General features: G+C 43.6%; 1 protein-coding gene across 1 annotated transcript in view; it reads left to right on the forward strand.

Moving 5' to 3' along the window:
* The first annotated feature begins 7,067 nt into the window (after positions 1–7,067).
* The window catches only part of ITGB6 (integrin subunit beta 6), a 125,758-nt gene continuing 107,192 nt past the window's right edge, over positions 7,068–25,633 (forward strand). The window contains exon 1 of the mRNA XM_082691381.1: positions 7,068–7,332. The gene's annotated coding sequence lies outside the window, so the exon portion shown is untranslated. The remainder of the gene's footprint in view (positions 7,333–25,633) is intronic.

Genomic DNA, 25,633 nt, shown 5'->3' on the forward strand with positions numbered 1-25,633 from the left:
AGCCCCACTCCCGAGCCTAGCAAAGTCCCTCACACACAGGGTACCAAGCCGGCCACTTACCCAAACAGCAGCAACTCTATAGCCCCTGGGGACAGAGGAGGTACCCCGTCTTAGAACTCCGTGTGTACTGGTCTTAGGACTCTATACCGCCACCTGCCAGAAAATCGTCAGAACAACCAGACAGCTCCGCAGTGACCACAGGAATGTATTCCCCCAGAGTTGCTCTCACCATAACCCACAGTCTGTCTGTCTGACAGGTAAAAATCCAGGTTCTACTCAAATCTCATGTTTGCCAATAATTCCAGACTCTTAAAATGCAGTTTACCAAGAGGTGCTAACAAGGAACAATTGTCTACAAGAACACTCATTACTCCCTTCAGGCGAGAGACCCACAAATAGTTCGGATCAACCAGAGACTGCTGGCAAAGGGGGCTTGATTGATGTCCTGAAATGGCCAGTGACAGATGTGAATTTTGCCATAGCTTAAAGATTTTTTCCATGTGGAACTCGAGGGGCTGAGAATTTGAAGACTAGAGCGGACACAAATCAACGTGTATCCTTCCAGTTGTCTGTGTGAGGGTCTGGGACAAAGGGACTGAGGGCATGTTGACCAGGATGACCCTGAGCCCGGGTCACTGCACAGGGTCATGCAGGGTGTGTGTGGCTGGGGAGGGTGAAGGGGGGGCACCCCAAAGCTATGCACTGAAAGGATTGCTTATTCCATGGACGCCACCTTTCTTTCATTTGACCACCCACAGGAGATGTCTTTTTCTAATTCTCACAGGGGTACGTGCTGTGCAAGACATTCATTGTTGCCACAAAGCCAAGCCTCATCTCAGCAGTTCTCTGAAACGAGCATTCCGGTGCTATCCTCATGGCTCATCTCACCACGACTTCTTTCCTTCCATGTTAAATTATTTATAACCCTATGGGGTCAATGACATTTCTGTTTTCTAAGCTCAGCACAGTGACTTGGTGAGCTGGGTGTTCTCTCTTTTTTCCTCCAATTTGTTCTTTCTAACTCTCGAGGTCCTAGAAGACTGACCTTGGGGGGAGGGGGCAGCATCAAGCAGGATCCCTGGCCTCTGGCTTCCTTTGGGTTTGGCCAATGCCAAGTCCCAGCAGAGAGCTGCTGGACTGGAGGGAAGATCCAGGGAAGCTTATTGCCCCGGCTTCCTCCGCGTGGGCCACGGGTTGGCTTGGTCCCTGTCGTGGGTTGAATTGTATCTCTTCCCTCCCCCCATAATTCGTATGTTGAATAATATGTCCTGGTACCTCAGCATGTGTCTGCATTTGGAGACAGGGCTTTTAAAGAGGTAATTAAGTTAAAATGAGGTCATTGGGTGGACCCTAATCCAATGTGACTGGTGTTGTCATAAGAAGAAATTTGAACACAAACCCACACGCATAAAGCGAAAACTATGCAAAGACACAGGGAGAATATGGTCATTTACAAGCTAAAGAGAGCAGCTTCAGAAGAAACCAGCCCTGCCAGCACCTTGAGCTCGCTTGGACTTTCAGCCTCTAGAACTGTGAGAAAATAAATTTCTGTTGTAACAGCCAGCCAGTCCTGGTACTTTGTTAGGGCATTCTGAGCTAACTTACTACAGTCCCTCTACCAAAATCGCAGGGGCAGACCACACTCCTGCTTCTAGAAATGCAGTTCTCTCCCTAGGCTTGGGTCACCGCTCTGTCCCCAAGATCCCAAGCCTGGGGGAAGGAAGGAAGGTCTCCCTGCTCTCGCTGCCCCACTGGTTTCCCTTTGCTACCCACCTTCATTAAACTCTTTTCAGCTACCTCATCAGCGTGCCCCAGGAGTTACTCACAGGAGCCTTGACCCATCTCTTGTCTCTCTCACAGTTTGCCTCAGTTGTTCCTACTGTGTAATCCTACCTCCTCAAAACACACCAGTTCACGAGGCACTATCTGAGGGTGAAATGGACCCTCTGCCACTGTACTTTGTTAAAAAAAAAAAATTGAAATCTATGATGACAGGAAGCTGTTGGAAGATGCAACACCATGGTGAGCCTCGCCAAAAAGAAAGACTCCAAGTCTGTGCAACCCAGGTAAAGCTGACATTGTACCAGTGAGGAAGAAAGCAGCTGTTTGAGAAGTCCATGCTGTGGAGAGACTACTTAGCAAATGGACATTGATAATTGTTTCAGCCACTGTCTAAGTTTGTTTCTGAAAATAGTGCTTCCTCTGTGAGAAAATTCTGGTATGTACACATATTGAATACTGGGAAGTGGGATTTTTCTAAATTATTTAAAAATCATTCAAATGGATAATTTCAGAGGGCTTCAACCATATCTATCTCTCTAATTTATCATGTATCTATTTATAAAAATGTGTGTCAACTAGGCTCCCTTGCCTTCTGACTTTCTCTGGGTTTGGTCAATAAGAAGCACTTTGGATTAGAGAATAAGAGCAGTTGATTGATGCCAAGGAAGTTGGAAATTTATTGGTAAATTTTCAACAGAACCTTTGCATTAGCTGGTGTATGGGGCCAAAAACCCGAGTCACTGAAGTAATTACCGACGACAGTGTGCTTCTTGCATTATCTTTGGAGGTTGTCTTAGCCATGAAAGTCACTAAAACTGGAGATTAAAATACACTTCGCTTAGACTCAGACTTCTGAATCCTTATCACCAACCTTTTCAAGTGACATATACTCAGCTCCGTCACATGTAAATATGAAATGAGCAGATGACATGAATAGTGTAGTAAAGCAAAAAGGTTGTTTTTTTTTTAATACCAGGAAGAAAACACCGAACTTAATATTGTTTCATCTTTTAAAATTTTCTCTTTGTGTGTTTTTAACTAACGTATTGCTTCAATACTACATGTATATTCATGAAAAAATAACAAGTCTTGGGAGTATCTGCTTAAAATCTTTTACTGATTCTGGCGAACCATCCAGAAAGCTTGGAGACCACTTAGCATGAAAGTGTAAGGGGCTGGAGAAAAACAAAAACAAACAAACAAACAAACAAACAACAACAACAAAAACACACCAGTGGACCCAGAATCTTAGAACTCCAGATTCACAATTCTGTTTGGTTGGAACCATTTTCAAGAAAACGAAGGGGGGAAATAGGAAAGAATGTGTGAGGGAAGGACAGCCAGTGCCTACAGCTTTCCACGTGAGCTAGGACAGTCCATTTATTTGGTTGAGCCTTGCCTCTCAGAGAGTTTTGGAAATATTTGGAATGTCGTGGGAGGCCCAAGGGACCACCCAGTAGTAAAAACCTAAACGAAAGCCTTCCAAAAGCAACAGGCAAGATGAGGGTCAGCCCCTCCCCGGCTCCACCTCCTGGCCAGAGCTGAATCCAAATCCACTTCTCAGCACTGAAAGATGCCCCAAAACAGTTTCATCTCCCTACAGAAGGTTCTAGAGGAAATTATCTGAATGCTTGAAAAATCCAGCCTTCTCTGCAATTATCTAAACGGAGCAGCTGAGTGATGTTAACAAGACATCCTTTCTACTATCCATATTCAGAGTCATATCTGTGTGAAATAAGTATTGGGGATTTGTTGTTTTGTTCTTAATGTCCATTAAACGGTGGTGTGAGCAGCTGTTAATGGGATTTGTCATCTAGGTAAGGTAAGCCTATCTGAGTTTTGTTAAACTCCATTATTCAGCCTCCTTAGTTTACAGGAGACCTTCTAAATCTCAAGAACCTCCAGCTGAAAGGAATCACAAACTCCTTGGCCCAAGCCACACACTGGGAGGCCAACACTGGTGGACATCACTGTTGTACTCCATCCTGGGACCTCCATCCTGGGGTTTCCTGCTTTCCACCCCTGCAAAGAATAAGATGGCTACATGATTGCAAGTCATTTTTCCATGATGACCTTCCAAATGGATACCAGGGGCATCCACACCCCCTCCGACCGGGAGGCACTTGCCATTTGTTCACATAGTACATTCCAGCAAAACTCAGCTTTTCACTGTAAGCACACACTTTGATCCATTTGGCTTTTTGACAAATGAAGGTGAGGGCTTGGTTTACTGAGGCTCGCCTACTCTCCAGTATAATGCCAACAGGTTATTGGGCCTTGTGGCAGGCTTGTCTGTCCTGTTCTGTCACCAGGGCAATTCCCATCTTGGCTGGAGAGCTGAGAGTGGAATTTTAAATATGAATTTCCTTGTGTTTATTAGACTAAAGTCAAAAGTCCACATTCTGCTTCAGATATGCGTGAACAACTTCCACTGAAGTTACTCGTGTATATCTGAGTTTAGTTAAAACTCTCCAACACTCAGTTGCCACTAAATAACATTCCTCTTTAAAACAAACAAGCAAACAAACAACTTTGTAATGTGCCTGTGGGAGTGAGAAACAGCATGTGTCAATTAACCAAAAATTCACTGAGTTTGAGGAAAGGTTCAACTTTTAAAGGAACAAAGCCATTTGGACAGTCCTGTTCACTTCCACCTCTATACGTACCCCACGCAGCCTCTCCAGGCTTATGCTGGAGGCTCACTCGCCTAGACCCTCCTGGCTTTTAGGGGCAGCTGTGGAAGAGTGCAGCACACCCGCCTGGATTCAAGAAGCAAGGTCACGTCCTAGCTCTGATAATAGTTGTACAAACTTGGGCAAGTCACTTAATCTTGACCTTGTAAGGTTATTGTGTGAATTCAGTAGATAATGGGTGTTAAATTTGATTTTTGGTTCAAAAGTATTTTGCCTGTTTTAGAAGGAAAAAATGTAAACAAATAATCAAAATCCCAATAAGGATGGAGGCAGTGGGGAGAAACGGAGAGTCAAACAATGGTAGCGCAAAGATGTGTTGGTATAATTCCCATGGAAGGTATCCACAGTGCACATTGCATTATTTAGATGCAATATTTAAATGAGTACGTAAAATTGTCTTCTTTGATTCAATAATTCCACATACGAGAATTTGTCCTAGGAAATACAAAAAATAATACTAGTAATGATGATGATGAAGGGCACCTCTTTGTATAAACATCTTCTTTACAAGATTTCCTGTCACGGAAAACAACCTAAATTTTAAGCAAATAAAGGAATGTTTAAGCACACCATTACAGGCTTAGATGATGCTTAGAGTAAGTTCTTACTATGATAAATGAATTAAACAATGGACTCAAGGCATGCATTCTGTATGATCACATCCTTGTCAGAAAAAAACAAAAGCATTAAAAAGAGCCAGAAAGGAAAAGAGCAAAATCATCAACAGTAATGGGTAGAAGGAAGCCAGAAGTTGCTTTGGACAGGACTATATGACTTTCGACCCTCTTTGCATTCCTAATACCTTATACATAGATGACACTGAGGACATACTAAGTATATTTTTTAAGTGCTCTACCTTAGCTCCTAATTAACTAATTAACACTCTGCTCAACTAACTTTCCAATTGGTCAAAGCTTTACCTTAATTAGCCCTGTGAAATAGTTTTGAAATATTTTTCCCAGTGGTTTCTTCTTATTTTTCCATTCAGCTATCTGTAAGATCATAGACACTCAGGAACTAGTACATTTGGCACTTGGTCAAATAACGAGAGCTTGGATTTAGCCACTGAAGTATCACAAGGCTCAACATCAAAGGAATTTTCCAAAGTTGCTCCCTACATACAGCCCGGCCCATGTCATTTGATTCTCAAGAATGCTGAGCCCAGCAGCAGAGCAGTCGGGGATAAATGTTCGTGGCAGGGAGGCCAAAGTATGCATTTTCATCAACGGGAGAATGGGCACAAGCCAAACAAGGAACGGACGGTACACTTTAATGGTAGGTGGCAGTTTTCAGAGAAAACCTGTCAGTGTGTCATAGCGAATTATACATAAGGAGGGGGAAACAATCATTAAAACCTCCTTAATTTACAGAAATAGAATAAAGCATCCAAAAGAGGCAACTGTGTCTCCTCACAGATGAGTTTACTTAATGAGCAGGCTGAATTAAAAGCTCCTCGAAGGTTCCTTGGGATCATAAACGTTTGAAATGAAAGGTGGTTTGTAAATCTTCTAATCATCCACCATACACAAGACACACATTCTTTATAGACAAGGAGAGAGCTCAGAGACTTCAGGGATCTTTCTGAGATCAAATAGGCAGTAAACGGTAGAGTCGGGGTTCAGAACCCGGTCTCGCGGCTCTCTGTCGATCTTGTTTCCATGTCACTCAAATGCCACATGGTTTGAAAGCCGCCAGACCTCCACCCACACCGCACAGTGTGGCACAACACAAAGTGCTTTGGAGACAGACTGAGGTTTAAATCCTAACCTTGTCACTTACTAGCGTGTGACCTTGGGCAAGCCAGCGAATCTTGAGAGCGAGGCCATTGGCCCACCCCAGAGTGCAGGGGTGTAGTGAGGTAATGCATCTCCAGTCCTGAGCTGGGGGGGGGGAGGGTCTGGCCTCTCACGCCAGCTCTGTGAGCGGCACCTCGCAATACAGTCATATGACCTCCTTGAAGGCCAACCCACAGCCCCGAATTTTGGCCTCAGCCTCCGAGGAAGAGTGTGGTCCAAACACTCCACCCTACTTCACAAAAGCGGTAGGGGTGTTGCTTCTCAGCTGTGCCCAACAGGAACAAATCCAATCCAATCTGGATGGTTTAGTGTTTGGCACCATCTTTAATACTAATCTCATCAGTTTTTATTTTCATTTTCTAGTTTCTCCAAACAAGCCATTTTTAGAGGTTGGCGGCTTGAAACCAGAGCTGCCAATAAGATAGACTTATCTTGAAAGCACCAGGATCCTTCTGAAGGAATATAAATATAAACAACACACACGCTACAGGAAAATCTGATAGGAGTTTGCTCGTTGGTTTGGATGCCAGCTCAGCTCCGAACTTGCCCTGTACTATTTTGGAGTATTAAAATCTATATGTGTTTCATGTCCCAGCCACCCTGCCATCCATTAGGTTTGAATGTCCTTTGGGGAATGAACTTGATCCCCGCCAACCCCCCTCCCAACCCCGCCTTACTTTTGGTCTCTCTCCAGAGCAGCGAACATGCTGGCATAGTTCTACCATTTGTCAGCCAGAAGTCTGGTTACACATTTGCTCGTCAATCTAAACCTAACCTATTCTCATACGAGCACTTGGGGTTTCATGTAAATCAACCAGACATTCTGTCATTCACCAACAATATCTCTCGATAGTAGACTACACCAATGTGCCTCCATGAAATATTTCACTATGTTTGTGGAAGAAATATTCAAATGAACGTGCTTTTTCAGGAATGGTGACACCAGAATGTTCTAAATCTGTTCATTACCACAAGGATAAATGGTATTTCTGCCAAAGACTTGATAATGGGTGCAGTAATGCATCTCAGCACTTTCTGAAATTAAAGGTCTGCCCTGAGAGGTAAGTAGTATAATGCATGACTAACAACGCAAACCCAAACTTGGGAGCTAAGTTTTCCTTGTCCGTGTAATCGATCGTTTCCGACAGATGCTGCCTTAGGAAGTTCCTAACACTACTTCTAGCCTCTAGGTATTAACGTCCAGGTGAGGCTGACCCCCGGTTTGTAAAAGGGTGTTTCCTTATTAATTGAGCATGCTTTCTTGTGATTTTTCTTACATTTGAATTCACACACACTTTTCACAGCTGTACTTCAAAAATCTGCTATGGTTTAAGGGCAGTATTTCATGGAGTTATTAATTCATCATTAAGGAAAATATTTTAACATTAGTTGAATAGTGTCTTAAGCAGCTTTTTAAGGTACATGTTTCTGGTTATAGTGATTAATTTGTTAATTCTCTGAATAATGGGCAGTTTGACTCTGGCCTTCACTAAGTCTTTTGGCATTTTCAAGAGGTCACAAAGGAAATATAGAACTGGGAATTTAAACAAGAAGAATTATCAGTTCTCATCGAAATGTGCGTGACATTAGGTCAGTTAACTTCAGTGTTACTAGATGATAAAATGATGTTTTATGTAGACCTAATTCATGAGAACTATGGAAAAAATGAAAAGGGGAGGGCTGCCAATCTAGGATATTTATAAAGAGCTCATTTTATTCCTATAAGTATCTGAAAATGCCTGGTATCATTACTATTCACTTTGAGCACTGGAAGTATGACTGTCAGTGCTATTAAAAAAAAAAAAAATCCAGTATCTTTGAACCGTTATCCATCCAAAGAATGCATCCTCTAAAATTAAAGACTCACAGAGTTCTATCATATTGGCTGTCAACATGCCTAAAATGGACAGAATACAGATTCTGATCAGAAAGTAATGGTTTTCCTTTACTGTTTTGGATTCTGAATAGGCTCAGCAGATCATAGTTAAAGTTTTTTAGCACTGGGTTTCAAACATAAAGTCACTTGGTCACAATATAAAGATTAGTGTGTACCTAAGTGAAATTCTGTCCTTGGGGAAATGCAGAAATACCCTCCTTCTCAGTCTCTTCGGTCCTGTGCATTCCGAGGTGGCCTTTTCCTCTATCTGACTTACGCCCTCTAGTGTTTTCTGGATGAAGAACAAGAACTAAAGCTCCATTTTTACACAAAAAACGTTATTGCAATTTCTCAATATTTCCCCCAGTTATCATACACAAAAACACACTTACCACCAGATGTTTTGATGTGAACACTGAGTGACTGCAAGGATTTTATTTATTTATTTATTTTACAGAGGAAGACATCACAAATAGGCAGAGAGATGGGCAGAGACAGTGGGGGAAGCAGGCTCTCCACTGAGCAGAGAGCCCAATGCGGAGCTCGATCCCAGGATCCTAGGATCATGACCTGAGCTGAAGGGAGAAGCTTCACCCACTGAGAAACCCAGGCACCCCAGGATTTTTTTAATCAGAGAGTCTCAAACTTAAATTCCTGTATTCCAACCTCCGCTCCCCAAAGCCGGTATTGACTTCTAATCTGTCAGGGTTACATTCCTTCTCTGCTTTTGAACTCTTATATTCTAATTCATTTTTATTGTGATAATCAGAAGGGGGAAAGAATCTCTAAAGAACTAAGGCATGCAAGCAGTCATTTCTTTGACATACGTTCCAAGAATAGAACATTGACGCTTTGGTTCTTCTAAGTTACCCAAGAGGTTCAAGGAGTTTTGCCTTAAGAGAAAAGTGATGAATTTTTTTAAATAGCTTTATGGAAACACTGCATATATTCTGACATAGAAGCCCTTAATCAAACCAGGAAGAGTATCTTCTTGGGAAATGTACTGTTTATGGGCACTTTTTCTTTACAGAGAAGAAAATATACTTCCAAAGCTGTCAGCTGCCGTTGCTGCAACTTTGGAAACCAGCCACAGCTGATGTGAGAGCTAACTATAGGCCAAGGTCATCTGGGGATCTCCCCAGCCTGCTTACAGAGGTGGCACCCATGCCTCATTGGAGCGCATGGGTTTGCCAGTTCAGCCCAGGGAGCTATTTTCAGTTGGAGTTCCCACAAGCAGGCCCTTGATCGTCCTTCATGCAGCTGGCAGTCACTTTTATACTTAACCATTCTCAACTATCATCTGCTTGATATACTGGCCTCTTTTCCCCTGTATACCATCCTGCCTGTTTCCAGAACCCCCAGAGGGGGTTCCTAGGTATGACCAATGTTAATATTCAAAGTGACCTTTACTGATCTTTGTTGAACAACTCAAAACTTACTGATGCATATGACTCTACTTGGTCAAATCACTTCAGCCAAGTGCCAGAGCAGGAAGCCCTCAGGCTTCCTGAGCTTCCCCCTTTACTGCCATCATCCGCCAGCCTCTAATCCCTGCTCTCCTCCTCCAAGTCCACTGTCACTACATTTCATCCACTTTTGCCTAGATTGCTGAAATAACTTTCCAACCAATCTCTTGCCTCCAACTCACCAACATTCCACCACTGGTTAGATTTCAACATTACAAATCAGAATACATAACTCTTTTTTTTTTAATATAAGATTTTGTTTATTTATTCGAGAGAGAGCATACCAGAGAGAGAGAATGCGAGTGAGTGTGCGCAAGCACAAGCAGGAGGGAGGGGCAGAGGGAGAGGGAGAAGCAGACTGCCCCCCAGTGGGAAGCCTGATGACGTGGAACTCAATCTCAGGACCCTGGGATGGTGACCTGAGCCTCAGGAGGATGATTAACCGACTGAGCCTCCCAGGGGCCCCTGGAGTGCATTACTCTTCTGTTTAAAACCATTCCTTGGTTCCCATCACCTACCAGATAAATCTGATGCTCTCTAGATTAGCATTCTGCCTCCTTTTCTAGGCTCATCTCTTATCATTCCCTTCATGCCCTCTTTCCATCACTCCCTTCATCACATAAATACCTCCCCTCCCTCAAACCCATCATGCTCTCCCATGTCTTCAGATCTCCATAGTGATCTTCTATATTTATTCCATCAAGATTCAGTTTGAACATTATCTTTTTGATGGAGCTTTCCCTGACACTCTCCCAAAGCTCCTCACTGAGCTCATACACACGTGTGTGCACTTGTCCGTCCACCTGTGATGCTCCATAGGCCACTGTTGACTCTTGGTTCTTGTATCAACACACACACACACACACACACCCCACAGACACACAGATTTTGGACTCTATAAGACTATGAGGCTCTTTATGTAAGGATATTATGTTATTGATTTTTTGTGTGTGTTTCCAACATCCACAGCCATACTTAAAGCAGTATATACATTTTGTTGTATTAATAAAAATAAAAATCTCACAAACAAATCATCCAGTCACATTCAGAAAAGGGTATTTTAATTTAAGTCCTGTCTTTACCTATGCCCTTTGTTAAACAGAACTTGATTTAGCAGGTTTCCAGCTGAGTTGTGGTCTAGGGACCCATACCCGTGCTTCAGGAAAGTGCCAAGAGAACTACAAAAATATTGGGGACCAGGGAATTATGTCAGAGGAAAAGAGTCAGGAACAAGGATGTGCTAGAGCTGGGCTGGGCTGTGCTCGCCAATGAACACAGTTCAATTCTGGAAGTCTTTGGAACCAAAGGAGCTATTAAAATTGAGACAGACACCATGTATGGTTCATGCATATTGTATGCCTCTAGGCTTTCTCTTCTCTTACTTACATCCCTTTATCCTCTGTTCATCCATGCAAATTCTCAGCTTAGATAAAGACTTAACCTGGTAACTTTGACTACAAGATCAATTACAAGCATGGTTCTTACTTTTGCCTTTCTAGGTTAGTTGGCCCCCACTGCTCCCACAGAGTTTTTCCCAAGACAAATACTTCTTCAAGAGGCACCAAGGTTGAACTAATCTCTGCCTACCTTAGGTGATATTTGGGAGTCACAGTTTATGACCCACAGTCTTCTCTGTACCTGCTTGTCACACCAAGTATCAACATGCCTTAAGCTCTGCTCAAAACTCAAGCAGATGTTGATCCTCAGTAACTGAAAACTTGACTCCTAACTCTTCTGGCTCCATATCTAAACTTCTCTTACTCTTCGTCTTTCAAACTTTCCATTTTTTCATTATCTTATTATTTTAAAATAAAGTTCCTAAGCTTTGCTTTATGTGCTGGAGCTGAGGCGTGGGCAATAAACGAGATGAGCACAGCCCTTCTCTCAAGAGCTTGCCGTCCAACGATCTCTCTGTTGTCCCTTGAATCTGACCTATATGTAGGAATCTGCCTATGTGCACTGACTATGCTCACGCCTGCCATCCCTCGGGGACTGCGTGAATTCTTATAATTCATCAAGATTCCATTCAAGTCTTCCCACCAATGCCTGGTGTTGTCTCCCTCTTACAACAGGGCATGTTAAGAACTGGCTAAACTCCATATCTAAGGATGCTGTTCCAGTGATGATCTTAAGAAAGCCTCTAGTAGTATCTCCAAGGGCTCTGTCATACCTACAATGTGTATCAATTGTAGATTTTGATACACAAAGAAAGGGCGTGCTTACCCCTTATGTGAATAGCATGTGTGGGTAAGAAAGATATCCAACCACAGAATCAAAATGTATTCGTTATCTTTTGCTACATAGCAAACCACACCAAAACTGAGTAGCTTAAACAAGTATTTATTATCTTAGAGTTTTTTGAGTTCACAAATGCAGAAGCAGCTTAGCTGGGTGTTCCTGGCTCAGGGTTTTTCATATAGCTTCAGTCAGGATGTCGGTCAGGACTGTAGTCGCAAAGCCTTGATTCAAGTAGAGGATCTACTTTGAATCGGGCTCACTCACATGGCTGTGGGCAGGAGACTTTGGTTCCTCACCATGAAAGCCTATCAATAGGCTGCACAGGCATCCTCAAGACATGGCAGGAACATCCCTCAGAAAGAGCAAGCCAAGAGAAGAAGGAAGTCACAGTTCCCTTAGGACTTAATCTTTAAAGCCACCCACCATCACTTCCACTTTATTCTATTTATTAGAAAGAACTCACTAGGTTCCCCTGTACTCAAGGAGGGGAATTAGGCTTCCTTAAAGGAAGGAGTATTCAAAAATTTTGTGAATATATTTTAAAAACATGGAGGTGCTAAACAATCTTGAAGATTGGGGCTGTGGGCTACTTCTAATCCTAAGGTGTGAAAGACACAATTTCCTAGCAGTCTGAATGACAACTCTTATGAGTTTTAGTCAACAGAAGTCATTATTATAAGCCTGCTCCAAAACTCAATGAGATCCTAGGCCATATGAAAAACCAGATGCCATCTGGGGGTGAGGAAGTGAGTCATGCCTATTCTACTGTTTTGGGGTAAGATCAGAGCAGAGAGCTGTACTCACTTTGGGGTGTCACGTGGAGGCACACACCGGGGCCCATGTGGGAGACAACAAATAGGGTGGTCAAGAAATTTAGAATCGTGTCTTATAAAAGGTTGTTGAAGGAACAAGAGAAGTTTAAGTCAGAGAATCCCTAGGTATGCTGTGGTCATTATGCTCAAGAACATGAAGAACTTTCATGTACAGAGATAGGCTTGTTCCATTCTCCTTGTGCTGCAACCGGAACCAGTGGGCTGAAGTCATGGGAAAGACACTTTGGATTGATGTAAAGAAGGCATTTCTAAAGTCGAAACTTACCTAAGGTGGAAGCAGCTACCTTCAAGGGTGACTGGTATTATCAGAGGCATTGAAACAGTCAGAGGGCTGACTTGGTGTGTAGGAGGAGGAAACTAGTGCAGTGGCCTTGCATAGAGATTATGTGATCTCACAGGCACTTTCCTCATGTCACTGTGGAGTTGTCATTATCTCAGCATGAAGTAAATTGATAGCAGTACTCAGACTCTGTTCTTCAACTGGATTGGAGAGCAAGGCATGTTTTTGGTTTTTCAAACAAGGATCACTAACTAGTTCACTTTTCTTTGACTTGGAAATTTGGACTGGCCTCAGCTGGTTGGTTCTTCTGCCAGTCTCATCTAGGCCAGATAGTTGATGTAGGATGAGCCTCACTCAGGTGACTGGTGGGTAACAAGTTGTCACTGGGGCTTTGAGCTTCTTTTTATGGTGCTTTCATGGATCCAGGGAAGCAGGAGCTGGTAAGCCACAATATGCCAATGATTTCAAGTCTCTACTTATATTATGTTTCCTAATATTCAATGATCAAAACAAGTTACATAGTCAAGCCCAGAGTCAAATAGATTTCTTGATGGGAGGAGTGCCAAAGAGGCCAGCACACAAGAAAGGTATTTATGATCATTTTGCAATCGACTACAGAGACCTTTTCAAAATTACCTGAATGAAGCCTAGATCTGATTTGGGAGACCCCTCTGCTTTCCTTGAGAATAAAAACTCATCCATTTGTGCATTACTCTGCATAATCCAGACACAAGAAGGGTGTTCTCTTTGTCATGGTGAGCCCAATGCCAATATGGAGTAACCATTACCCAACAGCCAGGTACGAAGAACTCAGACCATACCTATGAGTGGACAAAATGGGGGAAACCCCAGCCTTCAGGAGGAGCCTCCCAACCACTTGGGGGAAACAGAAGGACAAAACAAACTTAAAGACATCTAAGGGACCAAAATAGCAACATACTCCATGACCTGTGTAGGGAAGAATGGTGTTTTTGAGGAATTTGAAGATGTATTCTGGGACCCCATTTTCACTCAGCAAAAGAGCAACATGGTGCTTAGTAAGTGGCAGCTCCCTGGTAATAATCCCCAAGCTATGCATCTGGACACAGTCCTACCACTTCCATGGAGCTTTTCCAATTGTTTCTTAACATTGAACTCTGCCTTTGGTGGCCATTTGAATTGGCACTTGCCCTACTGTTGTCTTATAGGAGAGTCGAAGAAGATACCTTTGTCTCTATTTAAAAAACATAAAAAACTAAAGATAGACCAACAGGGCTGTGATTTTGTAGTGAAAAGACTATTCCTATGTATTAAATATACAAAGAAAATGTATCTGTGTCCAAAAAAATATCTTAAGGAGCTGTCATGTAACAGCTTCATACCTTCATCCATTCATGTTGCCTACCTGGCCCCTATAGTCCTCTGAGTTTTCCACTCTTGATGAACAAATATTCACCATATTTTCCAAGCTAACTCTTAAATAACTTGTAAGATTTTGCTTCTTGCTGTACCCTTGGCTTATGCTCAAGAACATGAAGAACTTTCATGTACAGAACTGGGTGATGGGCATTAAGAAGGGCATGAGATGGGGAAGTTTTCAAAAAATATTTGATTGACCAAATGATAGCATGGAGTCAAGTTTTGGGGAGAAAATAAAGATGAGGGGAAAGGACTCCCTTCTTCATTTAGACACTGTTTTGGCAAACCCAAATGGCTGATTCACATCTAATCATTGTATTTTAAGCAGGGACAGCTGGAGCTTACTGCGTGCCTCCTGCCCAGTCTTGATTCTTTCTATGAAGGCAGGAAACAGAAGGGCTCTGCGTAGAGCAGTCACAGACACAGTCAGAGACAAACCACTGCCATGGAACGTCACAAGGAAAGGCTTGTTGACCCAGTGATGGCATTTGGAAACCACATGGAGGCACATGCTAAGGACCCTGGGCAGCAGCCCTCTCCCTTCATCTTTTGGGAGTGGAGGCTGAGGAACAAGGCTCCCTCAGTTTCCTAACAAATGACCTATTTCAGTGAAATAAGAAAGGGAGGGGTGCCCCACAGTTGGTCAGTCAGTCGTGTGCCAAACTGTAGCGATGTCAGTATTTCATGCCACACATTCAGTTTAACAGAAACTCGCCCTGGCTTTTTCCCACCCGTTTTAGTGAGATTGCAGTTGTAAATCAGCAAGTGTCCTGGAGCCTCCTGCTTCAGGTGGCTTGTGGGGGGCAGTCTAAGAGGGAGAATCTTCAGAATAATTTAGAATGTGAGTTTAAGAGGAAAGGTCAGTTTTGCTACTTAGAACCAGAGAACTGCCAAACTTGGCTATGAAGAGATGCTCTAAATGGAGCCTTGGCATTTGAATTGAAAATATCTAAAAAACATGGTAGTGCATACTTGTACTACCATGGGACTTAGTTTGAGTTCTCAGCTCTGACCTCTGAACATCCTCTAAACTGGGGCGGCCCTTTAATAAAAATCCTCTTTGGAGTGGTAAAATCCTTTTTCACTCTTAAGAAGAGTTCCATTTGTAGCTCCAAGAGGAAGATAGGGTAGGTGTTGTTTATTTCCCACATCCTCCAGCCCCTGGCAACTACTTTTCTACTCTCTGTTTCCATGAGTTTGACTTCTTTTGTTTTTTTAAATTCCAGATGTGATGGAACTAGAGATTATATTGCGCTAAGTGAAGTAAGTCAATCAGAGAAAGACAACTATCATATGATCTCACTCATATGTGGAATTTAAAAAACAAAACAGAGGATCACAGGGGAAGAGAGGAAAAAATAAAACAAGATGAAACCAGAGAGGGAGACAAACCATGAGAGAATTTTCACTATAGGAAACAAACTGAGGGTTGCTGCAGGGGTGGGGGGCGGGGTAGAGGGATGGGGAACTGGGTGATGGGCATTAAGAAGGGCACGTGATGCCATGAGCACTGGGTGTTATACAAGACTGATGAATCACAGACCTCTGTGTCTGAAACTAATAATACATATATGTTAATTACTTGAATTTAAATTAAAAAATAAAATAAAATTCCACATCTGAATGATAACCATGCAGTACTTGCCTTTCTCTGTCTGACTTATCTCACTTAGCATAATGTCCATCTGTGTTGTCACCAATGGCAGGATCTTCCTCTTCCTCATGGCTAAATAGTATCCTTTTGTGTGTGTGTATATATATATATGTGGGTGTGTCTGTGTACCACATCTTCTTTATCCATTCATCTTTTGATCGGTGGTTTCCACATCTCAGCTATTGTGAATAGTGCCACAACGAACATGGGAGTGCAGGTATCTCTTCGCTATCCTGTTTTCATTTCCTTTGGATAAGCACCCAGAAGTGGGAGTGAGTGCTGGATCAAATGGTCGTTCTAATTCTTGTTTTTCCTAGTCCTACCTCTTAATAACAGTGGCAAGGTCCTTTGGGAAGTAATTTAACCTTTCTGGGCCTTTTTTTTTCTTTATCTCTGAAGTAAGAGATGGAGTTCTTTAGGAGAGTAAATGAGAAAGAATTCTGGAAAGTGTTAAGAAGGCTCAGTTAGACACTGGATGGACGGTCACTCTCCTGGCCTCTGCAGAACCAGGGCTACAGCCTACACGCATCCTGACTCAGCAGCTAGCCTAGTGCCTTGTTCACTGCGTTAGTCTGTATTTTCCTCTGACATCAGACTCTCTGAACTGAGGACTGGATTGATGTGAGGCACAAGTTAAGCAGAGCATGGATCTATCCATGGATAGTTGGATAGTGGATAGTTGGATAAGTGGATAGTTGGATCTATCCACTTCCTACTGCCCCTATTCAGTCTACCCTGCAGCTCCTCCAGATTTACATAATCCCCAGTAAGGCCCAGGCACAAGCAAGACTCGTAGGCATTCTTTTTATTTATTTATTTATTTTAAGATCTTATTTATTTATTTGACAGAGATCACAAGTAGGCAGAGGCAGGCAGAGAGAGAGGAAGGGAAGTAGGCTCCCCGCTGAGCAGAGAGCCCAATGCGGGGCTTGATTCCAGGACCCCGGGATCATGACCTGAGCCAAACGTAGAGGCTTTAACCCACTGAGCCACCCAGGCCCCCCATCAGGAAGCATTCTTTAATGGAAAGAAACTAAAGCAGGAATCTATTATGGCCCCACTGTTGGGAAGCATGAGTGGGAAGGGCACGAGGGGATTTGGACACAATCCATAGATTTGGCAACAATCCACACATGTAAAATTCACTGTAACTCCCTGCCTAAAACTCTCTGCTTTGGCCCTGGCCCATACCCTCAGCAGACCTGCCTCTTCTCTGGGCACCAGATGAATGCTTCCATCTCAGTAGGGTCACTGTTAAGTTTCACCACAGACACATTTCACCCCGCCATGATTTCTGCTGCACAATATCTCTAAAGTCTTAAAAAGGACCCTCTATGGACTTAAAGAGGAAGAACACAGACTCTGGGGACAAAAGCCAACCCCCTTTTATAATCGCCTCATTCTTGGCCAGTCCCACGGTACCGTTTTTGATCAGAAGCCACTGGGATAGAAAGAAATAGCTCAAGTAATATTTAACTCTGCTCACACTGTTTGCTTTAATTATTAACATTTGGCAGCCAGAAGAAATAACAGCACTTCATCTAGACACTTAAGAAAGAAAAAGGAACAGCTCACACCCCAGCCTTTATAAAATGTTTGAGCAATCGTCTTGGATGGGCACATGCAGTCTTCACACATACCAGCAAACACTGTGAAGTGTGATGACTGATTCATTCACTGTGCAAATATTTATTGAACTGGCACCGTTCTAGGTGCTGGCAATACATCGATGAGCAAAACAGACAACAATCTCTGATCTTCTGGAGGTTATGTTTTAGTAGGAGGTGGAGGAGGCAAATATTCAACAAACATGATAAATAAGGAAATTACATGGTGTGTTAGGAGGTAAGAGAGAAAAATAAAGCAGGGTAAGAGGGATGGGAAGTGACAATAGAGAGCGGGCCCATATAAATGGGGTGGTCAATGTTGGCCTCATTAACTGGTGACAGTATAGCAAAGTCTTAGAGGAAGAGAAGGAAGCCAAAAGTATCTGGAAAGTGGTGCTAGAGACAGACAGAATAGCCATTGCAAAAGTCCTGGGGTTGGAGCATTAAGTGGAGTGTCAGTAGAACATCAAAGAAACCAGTATGCCTAGAATGGAGCGGATGAGGAGGAACATACAGGAAATGAGGTCATAGAGGCAACAGTGACCAGAGAGGTAGGACCCTGTAGACTGATGTATAAGCTTTGTTTTCTTTAGAGAAATGAGGCCATTGGACCCTTTGGGGTAGAGTGATCTGACAGGATTTAAACGGATCCCATTCTCTATGATTTCATTATATGTTCAGGCAAGGTCACGGAGATGGACCTTTTGCCTGGAAAACAAGCACTCCCATTGCTTTTCCTCCAAGATGTTCAGAGTTGACCAGCTTCCTGGAGGATACATCAGTATCCTCGACAGAACGGAACTCCTCTGTGGCTCCCTCAGGACTCCCTGCCCTTCTGGAAGCAAAGCCCCATCACCTTCATCCCAGCCTCACCTAGAGATGGACAGAGAAAAGGAAAAATCTCTTCTTTCCCTGTTTGCAGCTCCCCAGTAATTCAGACCCCACCTAACAAGAGCCATTAGAGCTAATTAACGACCCTCCTTTCAGTAGGTGTCTCCTCACTATGATTAATTCTCGGTCAGAGACAGAAAGCTTGTTCCATTATGGTTCTTTTTAAAAAATTATTATTATTCAGGCTTCTAATACTGGCATGAACTGCGGGTGAATTTCTGAAGTCATGTTACTTAGCTGTCACAACTAGTAATAGAAAAATTCAATTTATAAAGAATTAGGAGAGGCAGGAGAGGCACGCTCTTCGGTTTAGAACAAAGGAGATCAATCCTGACACAATGGCAGCATGACATCCGTGGACTTTGAAGATTCCAGCCTTCCTCTTCATTAATTAGAGAGAATCAAGAGTTCTGGTGGTTAATTATTTGCAGAAATCACGCTCTGCAAAAGCAGATGCCAACTCCCTCCAGCCGCCCCCAGCCGCGGCTCCGCATGCTAATTAAACTGCGTGTCAGTCCCAGGAGTCGTCTGGGTAGGCAAATACACACTTGGACGACCACTGCCCTCCGCCACCCCTCAGGCTTGGGCAGGGCCGTGGGACTTCCTCATGCGGTTACCCTGGAAGGCCGACGCTGCTCTGCATGGACTCCCCTGGATAGGTCGTGCTTTTAAAATCCGCATTCAGAAACCTAAGATCCAAGTCAGATAGAATCTGCTATTACAAAATGTGTGCTTCATGGGAGTCAAGGGGTCAAGTGTATTTGCCAATAGGATCCGTTGGTACTCTTGTGTTGCCCCCCACCGCTGCTGCTTTGTGCCAGAGTTGAACAGTTTTCATTAAAAAACAAAACAAAGCAATTTCAGCTTTTAATGTCCTAATTACAAAGGTAATACACATCCTTTGTATCAAACTGAAGCAATGTGGAAGTGTACAAACTAAAAAGTGAGGGCTCCTTTGTGCGCCCTTCCAATCCCACCCTCCTGAGAACCATGATAAGGTTTGCAGTTTTGCGGCTTTCCTTCCAGAGTCTTCAGGCTGGAGTCTTTGAATTCTTATCTGACCCATCAGGAACTGACGTCTTTTAAAATTATTATTATTAATTATTTATAATAAAATAATAAATATAAATAATAATTATTATTAATAATAAAATGATTGTTATTAATTATTTTTATTAATGTATAATGTATTATTTGCCCCAGGGGTACAGGTTTGTGAATCGTCAGGTTTACACACGTCCCAGCTCTCACCAGAGCATATACCCTCCCCAATGTCCATCACCCCACCACCCTCTCCATACACCCCTCCCCCCAGCAACCCTCAGTTTGTTTTGTGAGATTAAGAGACTCTTATGGTATATCTCCCTCCTGATCCCATCTTGTTTCATTTTTCCTCTTCTCATGACCTTTTAGCAACCCAGCTGCTTTTTCTGTACCCATGAAAGCCACCGCTGTCCTGCTTCTATGTTTCCACAAGATTCCATGGCAGACTTAACACCAGGGCAAACTCAGCTCAAGAGTCTTGCCATTGGCCTTGACCACATGGACTGGCCATAAGAAAGCTCTGGCCACTTCATTGTGCGATCTGTATCTTTCTACACTGGACACGAGAGGTACATCAGACAACCCTGTCTTGGTGTTAGCCATGCATTGGCAACTAAAGATACTGAGCCCAGTCTTTAATTTGACAATGGATATTGTTGGAAAAAGAAAAGATGCACACTAGAAAAGCCATCAGCACTATTGAAGTAAACAGGTGCCTTTCATCTGCTCATATGCCAAGGGGAGGGAAACAGAATGCAATGCTGTTCTTCCAGAAATAGAAATGTTGCTGAAGTTAGCCCAGGGGCCTCATGGACCATGGATGAGGCAACAGACAAAGTCACATCTCTAACCTGCCTTCCCAGGCATCAATTTCTGGGGGAACATATTCAGAGGACTTCCTCTCTAAAGCTGAGCAGGCTGAGGCCTGTAGGGGTCTGGTCAGGATTCAGGAGAAGCTGCGGGCAGCAGAACGAGGTGGCTACCTGGCAGGCCTTTCCTCAGATATCCAGACCGCCCTGGGTGTTTTGACATTTGCTGGCATTAAGAACCTGTGGCCGTTTCACAGCCCATTTATTTATTTGACGTATTTGAAACTCTCTCTGTGGGGCAGCTAAGGTTGTCATATTAGCTTGGCAGACATCAGACTTTCTCTCAGGTTACCATGTCATTCTGACCACCTTGAGGTTACCAACTCTAAACAGCAGGAAACAAGTTTTATCTACATCTTGATTATGGCATGTGTTAAAGTCATTTGTGATGATCTCTCCTCCTGGAAAGTCGTCTTCATGACGGCATGTGTTTTAAGCATTTGGGAGCTGCTAGCACCTAGCCAGAAATGGGGTATTGGTTTTGAACTCAGTTTTACTGGGTTTTTGTATTTGTTTGGTGGCAGGTTTTCTGTGGCAGTGGTGGTAATTGTTTCCATGTAACTTGGTACAAGATATGACGGTTAGATTTCCGTGTCATTTGGTTAGGCTTGGTTAGCACCCAGTTATTCAATCAAACATTAATCTAGGTGTTGCTGTGAAGATATTTTGGATGTAAGATTATCATCTACAATCAGTTGACTTTAAATAAAGGAGATTACCTTTAATAATGTGGGCAGGCCTTATCAAGTCACTGAAGGTGCTATGAGCAAAACTGGAGATTTCCAGCAGAGGAAAAAATTCTAAGTCAAGACTGCAGTATCAGCTCCTGCCTCCTGAGTTTCCTGGATGCTGGCTTGCCCTGTGGATTTGGGGTTTGCCAGCCCCCACAAGCATACAAGCCTAATTCCTTAAAATAAATACCTATATGTCTATATCCATATCTAAAACCTCTTACTGGTTCTGTTTCTCTGGAGAACCCCAACGGATAATGGATCTGTGTAGAACACACCATTCTTTCGTTGATTCCTTCATTCATTCATTCGTTTCTTCAGTTCACTCCATAAATATTTTTTTGAGTCCTTACAAAGGGCTCGGCATTGTGCTAAGTGCCAAAAATAATGGTCGAAAGAGTCCCAGATCTCGAAGAGAGCTTTTGTTTAAGGCAAGTCCAGGGCGGTGCTGGAGGTCTCCTAAAGAAATAAACCCAGCCTAAAATCTGCAGGAACTAGACACAGACGATGAGTCACCTGCAGCTGCCATGGCCTGGGGCAGGGACAGAGACAAGAAGGAATAAAACATTTTTGCCCAGGCATTCAGGGCACCTGGTTTCACCGTGCCAAGAGAGAAAAGAGAGAGAGAGGGAGGGAGAGGAAAGAAAGAAAGAAAATGAAAGAAGGAAAGGAGGAGAAAAAGAAAAAAGAAGATGAAAACTCAGTGGGGAGAAAAAGAGATGTTCAGGGTGGTTTTTCTGGATACAGTCAACCTTAAGGATGAAAAAACTTTCTTCCCCTCAAGGCACTGACTCTCCAGAACTCCCCCCCGCTGGCTGTGATGGGATGACCTCACCATGACCTCACTTCCTTGTCAGGACCCCTGGGGATTTCTCCTCTGCCCAGAAGCTTCAGCAAAAGGCTGGCTTTGAGTTCTGTCCCTGCACCTTGAACAAGCCAGCCCACAAACAGTGCTTCTGGGCATGAGCAGGATGAGCCTTCACTCTGAAGATTGAAAAGCGGCACCTTTTAAACTGGCTTTTAAAGGAATATGCTATCCGGATGTCTCTAAGTTTCAGGTGAAAAAAAATTTAAGAGAAAGCAGTGTGAAAGGGAACAAACCAAAAGATTCAAAGAGAAGCCTGTGGGAGGATTGTTAACTTTCGTATAAGCCAGATCCTTTCCTAACCAGGTGTAGCCCCTTCTAGCCCCAGCGCTCTCACTCACCATGACTCTCCTCCTCACTCGAGGACAAAGTAGCAAGAAGAGAAGTCAAGGCTCAGACGAGGCATCTCTGCCCCTGTCAGCATCCCAGGGTTCGGGCAGTACTGGGTGAGCCCACAGAAAAGTCTTTTGTGAATAAGAGAAAACTTTCCTTAAAAACTTGGACTGCCATCTGTCATGAGATGGTCTTTTTTTTTTTTTTTAAAGATTTTATTTATTTATTTGACAGGCAGAGATCACAAGTAGGCAGAGAGGCAGGCAGAGAGAGAGGAGGAAGCAGGGCTCCCTGCTGAGCGGAGAGCCCAATGTGGGGCTCAATCCCAGGACCCTAGGATCATGACCTGAGCCGAAGGCAGAGGCTTTAACCCACTGAGCCACCCAGGCGCCCCGAGATGGTCTTAATCAGTATAGGAATCTACAGTGACTAGGATTTAAAGATTGCCCCCTGGGGTCTGGCAAAGCACAACCGTGTGTGGTGGACCTGGAAGTATCTGTGCTTCCTCTCTGGAGCTCCAGCACCAGGCCATGCTCGTTTCCCACACTTCAGGAAGCTGTGCTTGGGACTTGCTCAGTTTAGCTAAGTAGCATCCACAGCTTCAGATCTCTCCCTAAATGGGACTGAATCCCCCAGGGTCCTCCCTGGGGGCTCACTTGGGAGTTAGGGGACTCCAGAGCGAAGAACCGCAGAGCTACCCACCTGACACCAACATGTGGTAGAATCTTCCAGGTTCACAATCATCTTAATCTTGCTCGCAAGGGTCTCCTCTTGCGAAGAGAACCGCAAGTATCTTCCTGGTTCGTTATTTACCTAAGAATCTCAATAAACCTAACACTTCCTTGGCTGAAAAATAGTCAACTAATTTTGATGAAGTTTCATCAGCCAACAGTGAAGCCCAGAGCTGTGATGGGCAGCCCAGACATCCCTGTTCCACGCCCTCTTCAGGGACTTGTCTGAGGGCAACAAACGCCCGGGCAAGGCGTGCTCCTGACAAATGATTTTTTGTACTGGCTACTTGGGTTCCATGGTCCCTCATAGCCTTGGCTCTGAGGAGACAGACCAGGAGAAACCTTCTGCGTAGGCTTGACTTGATTCATCTGGACTTTGTCATCATTACCCTTTTTGGAGAGAGAAAAATGGTGCTCACTTCATCCTTGTCCTGCCCTCCATTACAGTGGTCTGTTCGTGTGATCTGAGGTGGAAGAGGATGCTTACTACTTTGAGAGAGACCCGACTCAGTGTTAAGTGGGCCCCTTTCCCAGGGGGCAGGTGTACTGCCGTCAAGCCCTCTCCTCTTTCCCACTGAGTCTTTGATTATCCACATTTCTCACTTGTACTGGCAGACAGACCCTTTTATTCTTTTATTTCTGGCCTGACAGCCTTGTTAGTAGAAGGCAAGAAAAGCTACTTGGATGTATGTGTGCCCTTGGCAGATGCTGTTGCCTTTTCTCCAAATATTCAAGGCTGTTTTCTAAGCTTACCACCCATTCCCAGGAGAGGTCTTTTCCTTCAGCCATCCCCAGGCTTCTGGAAGGAATTGCTGCAGAGGAATAGCCAAAAGGAAGACTTTTTTTTTTTTTTTTAAGATTTTATTTATTTATTTGAGAGAGAGAAAAAGAGAACACAAGTTGGGGGTGAGGAGGGGCAGAGGGAGAGGGAGAAGGAGACTCTCCGCTGAGCAGGGAGCCCGACCCAGGGCTCCATCCCAGGACCCTGAGATCATGACTGGAACTGAAGGCAGCTGAGCCACCCAGGCACGCACCGCCATAATGAAGACTTAACAAGTGGTTGGGAGAGAACATTAGGCGCTGGTGCCATTTTTGAGCATGATTGTGGATGCAAAGGCTGTGGGGAGGTGAATCGCCCACTAACTGGGTGATTGGAGATATCAATCATAATTCCTGCTTCATAAGGTTACTGAGAACTTTAAATGAGATAAAGGTGCATAACGTGCTTGATGCATAGTGGGTGCAAAATGAGTACTGGTTTCCCACTCTTAGAAGAGTTCCGTATAAACCCATGTAGCGTGCCTCACTTGAATGGGGTGGCTTCAAGCAGGGCCCCTGGAAACAGGCCCTGGGCTTGAAGCTCTCATCTGCCACTTACCAGCTGTGTGGATTCAGTGTATCTCTTATCCTCTCTGTGTCTTATTTCCCCACCTTTAAAATGGGACTGATGGCAGTGGTGCTTTCCTCAGAGGATCTTTTGCAAGGACTATTCCAGAACAGTGCCAGGTATGCAAGAAGTGAAGACGTAAGTTGACTGTTATTATACTATGTTATTATGCTAGTGATTGTTATTCCATTTCTGTATGTGCATGAGTTACAACACCATCTACAGTTTATTCCATACCTCACAAAGAGTCTCCCACACCAGTGTCGTCCAGGATAACACTCCGCAATTATGCGCTTCAAATTTCTAAGTTTACCAGGTATTCATAGGTGCTTTGTGAAAAAAAAAAAAAGAAAGAAAAATAGATCTGTAGTTAAATATGTAATTCTTTGACTTAATGATGTTAAACAGGTACTTTTACTGCAGGATGTCACAGATCATTTCACACGCTGACATCCTTCAGGTGGAGGTCTCTCCATCCTACAGTTCCTCCCAGACCAGTGTCACCAAAACACACTTTGGGAAGTGCGGGCCTAAGATCAGACACAGAAAGAATGAATTCCCAGTTTACATCAACAGGGATGGGAGTAGAGGAGATTATGCTGAGCAAACTAAGTCAAGCAGAGAAAGTCAACTATCATATGGTTTCCCTTATTTGTGGAACATAAGAAATAGCATGGAGGACATTAGCAGAAGGAAGGGGGAAAGGAAGGGGCGTACTGGAAGGAGAGACGGACCATGAGAGCCTGTCAAGACTGCCTTTTTAGAAGGATGTGGGTTTCTCATCTAGATATCCACAAAGAAAGGGAAAATGCGGGACACCTGGGTGGCTCGGTCAGTTGAGGGTCTGCCTTGAGCTCAGGTCATGATCCCAGGGGACTGGGATTAAGTCCCACATCGGGCACCCTGCTCAGCAGGGAGTCTGCTTCTCCCTCTGCCTGCTGACTCCCTGCTCTCTCTCTCTCTCTGACAAATAAATAAATAAGTAAAATCTTTTAAAAAAGAGAGAAAGAAAGGGGAAATGTTTCCATGTCATTCAGGGATATTCGAATTGTGACAAGTTCAATACTCTTGGAATTATTCGTTTGCTTGTTCTTGTTTATTTGTTTTTTAAATTAATGTTATAAATTATCTTTATGACTTAGGTTAGGAAATAGGATCA

The sequence above is a fragment of the Mustela nivalis genome, assembly GCF_964662115.1.
Source record: "Mustela nivalis genome assembly, chromosome: 11".
Lineage (NCBI taxonomy): Eukaryota > Metazoa > Chordata > Mammalia > Carnivora > Mustelidae > Mustela > Mustela nivalis.